Here is a 6,271-nt window from a genome sequence, read left to right as displayed (position 1 = left end):
TTTCTGGAGCTACAGAACTCGAAATGGCACGCTTCCAATTGCGTTGGAAAGTAGACATCCAGGGCTTTCCAGAAATATATAATAGTCCATACTTTGGCCAAGAATTGACGACGTAAACTGGCGTTCAACGCCAGCCTTCTGCCCAAATCTGGCGTCCAGCGCCAAAAAAGGATCCAAAACCAGAGTTGAACGCCCAAACTGGCACAGAAACTGGCGTTCAACTCCACAAATGGCCTCTGCACGTGCAACACTCAGGCTCAGCCCAAACACACACCAAGTGGGCCCCGGAAGTGGATTTATGCATCAATTACTTACTCATGTAAACCCTAGTGACTAGTTTATTATAAATAGGACCTTTTACTAGTCTTTTTGACAATCTTTGAACGCATTGTTCTTAGACCATGGGGGCTGGCCATCTCGGCCATGCCTGGACCTTCACTTATGTATTTTTAACGGTAGAGTTTCTACACTCCATAGATTAAGGTGTGGAGCTCTGCTGTTCCTCAAAGATTAATGCAAAGTACCACTGTTTTCTATTCAATTCTTCTTATTTCGCTTCTAAGATATCCATTCGCACCCAAGAACGTGATGAAGGTGATGATTATGTGTGACGCTCATCACCATTCTCCCCTATGAACGCGTGCTTGACAAACACTTCTGTTCTACATGAATTAAGCTAGAATGAATATCTCTTAGATCTCCTAACCGGAATCTTCGTGGCGTAAGCTAGAATGATGGCGGCATTCAAGAGAATCCGGAAGGTCTAAACCTTGTCTGTGGTATTCTGAGTAGGATTCAATGATTGAATGACTGTGACGAGCTTCAAACTCGCGATTGTTGGGCGTTAGTGACAGACGCAAAAGGAGGGTGAATCCTATTCCAGCATGATCGGGAACCGACAGATGAATAGCCGTGCCGTGACAGGGTGCGTGAGCATATTATTCACTGAGAGGAGGGGATGTAGCCACTGACAACGGTGATGCCCTTGCATAAAGCCAGCCATGGAAAGGAGTAAGACTGATTGGATGAAGATAGCAGGAAAGCAGAGGTTCAGAGGAACGAAAAGCATCTCCATTCGCTTATCTGAAATTCCTACCAATGATTTACATAAGTATCTCTATCCCTATTTTATTATATAATATTCGAAAACACCATTATCACTTTATATCTGCCTGACTGAGAGTTACAAGGTGACTATAGCTGCTTCATACCAACAATCTCCGTGGGATTCGACACTTACTCACGTAAGGTATTACTTGGACGACCCAGTGCACTTGCTGGTTAGTTGTATCGAAGTTGTGACAATTATGAATTAAGATCAAAGCACCAAGCTTTGGAGCCATTACCAGGGATTGTTCGAGCCTGGACATCACAATTTCGTGCACCAAGTTTTTGGCGCCGTTGCCGGGGATTGTTTGAGTTTTCGGCAAGCTTTTGGTCCGGTAACATCAGTGCCAAGTTTGATCCGGCAACAGCACCAAGTTTTTGGCGCCGTTGCCGGGGATTGTTCGAGTTTGGACAACTGACGGTTCATCTTGTTGCTCAGATTAGGTAATTTTCTTTTCGTTTTGTTTTCAAAAATTTTTCAAAAAAAAAATATTTTCAAAAAAAAATTTTTCATCTGTTTTCGAAAAAAATAAAAAATACTTTCAAAAAAAAATTTATTCAAAATTTTTAAGAATGAATTCTAGTGTTTCATGAAGCATGTGAAGCCTGGCTGGCTGTAAAGCCATGTCTAAATTCATTTGGATTGAGGCTTGCAATTTGTTATCAAGAGCAAATTAGTTGTTGCTCATCCACCTGCTGCTGATCCATGATCACCTGCTGAAGCTTGGCTGGCCATTGGCCATGTCTAGTGTTTTGGACTGGAGCTTTCTTTGAAAGCTTGGCTGGCTAGTGAGCCATGTCTAATTCCTGGACTGAAGCTTTAGACTAACATGGCAAGATTCCTGGAATTCATATTAAAAATTTTTGGAATCCTTATTTTTCCTTTTAATATGCGAAAAATATAAAATAAAAATCCAAAAAAATTAGAAAATCATAAAAATCAAAAATATTTTGTGTTTCTTATTTGAGTCTTGAGTCATATCATAAGTTTGGTGTCACTTGCATGTGCATCTAGCATTTCTCGAAAATATCATGCATTCATAGTGTTCTTCATGATCTTCAAGTTGTTCTTGGTAAGTCCTCTTGTTTGATCTTGATGATTTTTTGTTTTGTGTCTTTTCATGTTTATCATATGCATTCTTGAATTCTTAGTGTCTAAACATTAAAGAATTCTAAGTTTGGTGTCTTGCATGTTTTCTTTGCATTAAAAATTTTTCAAAATTGTGTCTATGATGTTCATCTTGACATTCAAAGTGTTCTTGGTGTTCATCTTGACATTCATAGCATTGTGCATGCATCACATGTTTTGATCTAAAAATCTCATGCATTGCATCTTTTTAGTGTTTTTCTCTCTTGCATCATAAAAATTCAAAAATCAAAAAAAAATATCTTTCCCTTTTTCTCTCATCAAATTCGAAAATTTGGGTTGACCTTTTCAAAAATTTTTAAAATCAAAGTTGTTTCTTATGAGTCAAATCAAATTTTCAATTTGAAAATCTTATCTTTTTCAAAATCTTTTTCAAAAATCAAATCTTTTTCAAAAATTCTTAGTTATTTTCGAAAATTCCAAAAATATTTTTCAAAAAAATCTTTTTCTTATTTTTATACCAAATTTTCGAAAATAACATAATCAATTAATGTTTTGATTCAAAAATTTGAAGTTTGTTACTTGCTTGTTAAGAAAGATTCAAACTTTAAGTTCTAGAATCATATCTTGTGATTTCTTATGAATCAAGTCATTAATTGTGATTTTAAAAATCAAATCTTTTTCAAAACTAATTTCAATCATATCTTTTCAAAAATATCTTCTTATCTTATCTTTTTCAAAAATATCTTTTCAAAATATCTTTTCTAACTTCCTAACTTCTTATCTTTTCAAAAATTGTTTCAACTAACTAACTAACTTTTTGTTTGTTTTTTAACTTTTTCAAAACTACCTAACTAACTCTCTCTCTCTCTAATTTTCGAAAATATCTCCCCTCTTTTTCAAAAATTTCTTTTTTTTATTAACTAATTATTTTTATTTTTAAATTTTAAAAATTTTTCGAAAATTTCTAACATTTTTCAAAAACCATTTTTCAAAAATCACTAACTCTTTTTCAAAATAATTTTCGAAAATTATACCTCCCCCATCCTATTCTATTTATTCATTCATATCCTAACATCTCATCTCACATCTCTTCCATCCGTACAGTTGTGCTTCTTCCTTTACATCACATTCTTTGTCTCCCCCTCTTTTCTTCCACTCACAAAGGGATCCCTATACTGTGGTATAAAGGATCTCTATTATTATTATTATTTTTCTGTGCCGTCTTCTTTGTCATATGAGCAGGAGCAAGGATAAGAACATTCTTGTGGAAGCAGATCCAGAATCTGAAAGGACTCTGAAGAGAAAATTAAGAGAAGCTAAATTACAACAATCCAGAGAAAACCTTTCAGAAATTTTCGAACAAGCAGAGGAGATGGCAGCCGAAAATAATAATAATGAAAGGAGGATGCTTGGTGACTTTACTGCACCTAATTCCAATTTACATGGAAGAAGCATCTCCATTCCTGCCATTGGAGCAAACAACTTTGAGCTGAAACCTCAGTTAGTTTCTCTGATGTAGCAGAACTGCAAGTTTCATGGACTTCCATCTGAAGATCCTTTTCAGTTCTTAACTGAATTCTTGCAGATATGTGATACTGTTAAGACTAATGGAGTAGATCCTGAAGTCTACAGGCTCATGCTTTTCCCTTTTGCTGTAAGAGACAGAGCTAGATTATGATTGGATTCTCAACCTAAAGACAGCCTGAACTCTTGGGATAAGCTGGTCACGGCTTTCTTAGCCAAGTACTTTCCTCCTCAAAAGCTGAGCAAGCTTAGAGCTGATGTTCAAACCTTCAGGCAGAAAGAAGGTGAATCCCTCTATGAAGCTTGGGAAAGATACAAACAGTTGACCAAAAAGTGTCCTTCTGACATGCTTTCAGAATGGACCATCCTGGATATATTCTATGATGGTTTATCTGAGCTATCAAAGATGTCACTGGACACTTCTGCAGGTGGATCCATTCACCTAAAGAAAACGCCTGCAGAAGCTCAAGAACTCATTGACATGGTTGCTAATAACCAGTTCATGTACACTTCTGAAAGGAATCCTGTGAGTAATGGGACGCCTATGAAGAAGGGAGTTCTTGAAGTTGATACTCTGAATGCCATATTGGCTCAGAACAAAATATTGACTCGGCAAGTCAATATGATCTCTCAGAGTCTGCATGGAATGCAAGCTGCATCCAACAGTACTCAAGAGGCTTCTCCTGAAGAAGAAGCTTATGATCCTGAGCACCCTGCAATAGCAGAGGTAAATTACTTAGGTGAACCTTATGGAAACACCTATAACTCAACATGGAGAAATCATCCAAATTTCTCATGGAAGGATCAAAAGCCCCAACAAGGCTTTAATAATGGTGGAAGAAACAGGTTTAGCAATAGCAAGCCTTTTCCATCATCAACTCAGCAACAGACAGAGAACTCTGAACAAAATGCTTCTAATTTAGCAAATCTAGTCTCTGATCTATCTAAGGCCACTGTAAGTTTCTTGAATGAAACAAGGTCTTCCATTAGAAATCTGGAAGCACAAGTGGGCCAGCTGAGTAAAAGGATCACTGAAATCCCTCCTAGTACTCTCCCAAGCAATACAGAAGAGAATCCAAAAGGAGAGTGCAAGGCCATTGACATAAGTGCCATGGCCGAACCTGTGAGGAGAGGAGAGGACGTGAATCCCAAGGAGGAAGACCTCCTGGGACGTCCAGTGACCAATAAGGAGCTTCCCTCTGAGGAACCAAAGGACTCTGAGGCTCATCTAGAGACCATAGAGATTCCATTGAACCTCCTTATGCCCTTCATGAGCTCTGATGAGTATTCCTCTTCTGAAGAGAATGAGGATGTCACTGAAGAGCAAACTGCCAAGTTTCTTGGTGCAATCATGAAGCTGAATGCCAAATTGTTTGGCATTGATGCTTGGGAAGTTGAACCTCCCTTGTTCATCAATGAACTAAATAATCTGGATCAACTGACATTGCCTCAGAAGAGACAGGATCCTGGAAAGTTCATAATACCCTGTACCATAGGCACCATGATCTTTAAAGCTCTGTGTGACCTTGGTTCAGGAATAAACCTCATGCCCCTCTGTGTAATAGAGAAACTGGGAATCTATGGGGTGCAAGCTGCTAAAATCTCACTAGAGATGGCAGACAGCTCAAGAAGACAGGCTTATGGACAAGTAGAAGATGTATTAGTAAAGGTTGAGGGCCTTTACATACCTACTGATTTCATAGTCCTGGATACTGGAAAGGAAGAGGATGAATCCATCATCCTAGGAAGACCTTTCCTGGCCACAGCAAGAGTTGTGATTGATGTTGACAGAGGTGAAATAGTCCTTCAATGGAATGAGAACCCCCTTGTATTCAAAACTCAAGGATCTCCCTCTGCAACCATGGAGAGGAAGCTTGAAAAGCTTCTCTCAAAGCAGAGTCAACCAGAACCCCCACAGTCAAACTCTAAGTTTGGTGTTGGGAGGCCACAACCAAACTCTAAGTTTGGTGTTGAACTCCCATATCCAAACTCTAAGTTTGGTGTTGGAGAGTTTCAACAAAGCTCTGCACATCTGTGAGGCTCCATGAGAGCCCACTGTCAAGCTATTGACATTAAAGAAGCGCTTGTTGGGAGGCAACCCAATGTTTATCTAATTCTTATTTTTATTGTTTTTCATGTTTTCTTAGGCTCATGATCATGTGGAGTCACAAAATAAATATAAAAATTGAAAACGGAATCAAAAACAGCAGAAGAAAAATCACACCCTGGAGGAGCATCTGTCTGGCGTTCAGCGCCAGAACAAAGCATGGTTCTGGCGCTGAACGCCCAAAATGGGCAGCTTCTGGGCGCTGAACGCCAGAACAGGCATGGTTCTGGCGTTCAACGCCAGAAATGGCACACAAATGGGCGTTGAACGCCCAAAATGGCCACCAACCTGGCGCTGAACGCCCAGAGTTGGATACAAAGGCATTTTTATATGCCTAATGGGTGCAGGGATGTAAATCCTTGAACACCTCAGGATCTGTGGACCCCACAGGATCCACTCAGGATCTGTGGACCCCACAGGATCCCCACCTACCTCCTCTCACT

The 6,271-nt window shown here is 39.0% G+C and overlaps 1 non-coding gene across 1 annotated transcript; it reads right to left on the bottom strand.

Annotated features, from left to right (window-relative positions):
- Positions 1 to 3,965: 3,965 nt before the first annotated feature.
- On the bottom strand, positions 3,966 to 4,073 carry LOC148581226 (small nucleolar RNA R71). The gene has a single exon (XR_015896757.1). It is a non-coding gene; the product is annotated as a small nucleolar RNA R71 (small nucleolar RNA).
- Positions 4,074 to 6,271: the final 2,198 nt, after the last annotated feature.

This window comes from Arachis ipaensis, chromosome B10, assembly GCF_059453495.1.
Source record: "Arachis ipaensis isolate K30076 ecotype BB chromosome B10, ASM5945349v1, whole genome shotgun sequence".
In the NCBI taxonomy this organism is placed as follows: Eukaryota; Viridiplantae; Streptophyta; class Magnoliopsida; order Fabales; family Fabaceae; genus Arachis; species Arachis ipaensis.
Note: the sequence above shows the minus strand (reverse complement) of the source record. Positions and strands in the feature narration are given on the sequence as shown.